Here is a 1,954-nt window from a genome sequence, read left to right as displayed (position 1 = left end):
AGAATGAAACTGCATGATTCTCTTTTTTCCTGCTACAGCAAAGATGTGCTTCAAAATTAACACATCCTGTGCTTTTTCACCTTCGCCAAGGAATAAAAATAGTTTTTGGCTCGGTATGTTTGTGCGTCTGTTGGTAGAATTTTAGAAATAATAGTGGAACAATACTCATGAAACTTTTTGCAAGGGTGTAGCATGGGACAAGGAAGAACCCATGATATTTTGGAGTCAATCACGGGGTGGACACACAAATTATGTTTCACCTTTTATTAACATTGGGAGATAGGACATTGCTGGCTGCATCAATGGGGAAATAATTGGCCAAATTAGTTCCCAACTGTGAAAATGGTCACGATCTGTCTGTGATTTGTTTAGTCTTGTCTTTGGTTTCCTGTTTTATTTTGAAAAGTGTTCACCCCCTGTTCTATATCGTATAAGGCTTCGCCCTCTAAGGCTATCGCTATTGGGTAATCCCCACTGCACGTGTGCAGCACTGACAGACTTAATCCACGCCCACCTATGACGTGGGCCCCACCTCCGGGCTCACTTCCGTATAAATAGGAAGTAGGCCCTACAATCCACTCCCACTTTTCTTCAGCACTCCGTTGCAGAAGCATTGTCAGGCAAAACAAGTTATTTTAAGAACTACTTACTAAAAAGCAAACATTCCTCCTAAAAAGCTTTGTTTTTCTGGTAAAATGGAGACTGGGCAGGAAAGTCAAGGTTGTGTCAGGGATTGCCTCGGATGCGGGTCGGGCTACATTATGAGCTTTGACAGGCACTCACAGTGTGAGTCCTGCCTGGGAATAGAGCATGCGAACGCTGCTCTCACTCCCGGGGTATCATGCTCGCATTGTGCCCGTCTCCCGCTGGCCCTCAGACAGCAGAGAGCGGACGCTCTCGCTGCTGCGGCCGCCGAGGACGATTGGCCCGTCCAGGAGGAGTACTCCGGGGACAAAGCCCTTGACTTCCTGGATCCGAGTGGCGGGCACGAGACGGACGACTACGTCCCCTCCATTCAGGGATCACCGGGTGATTCCCCCATCATCTCTCCCCTCCGGACGGAGGAGACAGGTATGGGGCCCGGTGTAGGTCCGGTGTATGATCCAGTGATCCCTATCTCCGCCACCACGGCGTTGCCGTCGATTGGCGGGATTCTCCTGGAACTCCCGGAGATTATATCTAAGGCGGCCGCCTGGAGAAATCTCCCCGTTCCCCTAGCTCAGGAGAGCTCGCCTCCGGATGATATGTCCGGGGTGTTCTCCCGGGTACACAGGGTCAGGATTGACCCGATCTGGCCACGCTTCCCGGCCATAAGGAAGTACCAGGAGGGGGCGGCGGCGGACCCTGGAGTAATGAAGGCTCCGATAGGGACATACGTGCCCCTCACGAGAGTGGAGGGATTCACAAATGTGGGTTTCCCGACCGTGCCTCCTCTAGAACCAAACCTCACGGTGTTCTTTGGGGCTAGGCAGGCCAGCACGGTTATCGGACGGCAAACCATGACCAAGATGGCAGGGCTTGACATTTAAATCGGCTGCTTCTATCCTTTCGGGTAACAAGCAGCGCGGTTTTTCCTCTGTCCCAGTTGTGCCTACACACAGTCGTATTAAGCCTAGCGCGGCTATTACGCACGAGGTGAATAGCACTGCACACACCTCCGCGAGTTGGAGTATAAACCCGCCTCAGGGTCCTGTTTATGAGCCTTCTCCTAAACAGAGACAGGATGAGAGCCGGTGTGTGATGCAGCGTGTGGAGACCCCTTCAAAGCCCTTTAGGGCGGGGCCCCCCTTGGGTTGCTTCACAGGCAACGGCGGCAAGGGCTCTGGCATGGCTTGTCACCATGACTACCACAGCACAACAAAAACAGGTACGCCCGCTCTCAGAGCGGTGCTCAGAGTGGAGGCGGCTATGTTTAATGGACGGATGGATGAGCAGGCTGACCCCCCGCAGTTCG

The 1,954-nt window shown here is 52.7% G+C and overlaps 1 protein-coding gene across 1 annotated transcript in view; it reads left to right on the top strand.

Annotated features, from left to right (window-relative positions):
* Positions 1 to 1,566: 1,566 nt before the first annotated feature.
* LOC104956492 (uncharacterized) overlaps positions 1,567 to 1,954 on the top strand; it is an 8,181-nt gene continuing 7,793 nt past the window's right edge. The window contains exon 1 of the mRNA XM_010783972.1: positions 1,567 to 1,935. The gene's annotated coding sequence lies outside the window, so the exon portion shown is untranslated. The remainder of the gene's footprint in view (positions 1,936 to 1,954) is intronic.

Source organism: Notothenia coriiceps, unplaced genomic scaffold, assembly GCF_000735185.1.
Source record: "Notothenia coriiceps isolate Sejong01 unplaced genomic scaffold, NC01 NC01_scaffold00026095, whole genome shotgun sequence".
In the NCBI taxonomy this organism is placed as follows: domain Eukaryota; kingdom Metazoa; phylum Chordata; class Actinopteri; order Perciformes; family Nototheniidae; genus Notothenia; species Notothenia coriiceps.
Note: the sequence above shows the minus strand (reverse complement) of the source record. Positions and strands in the feature narration are given on the sequence as shown.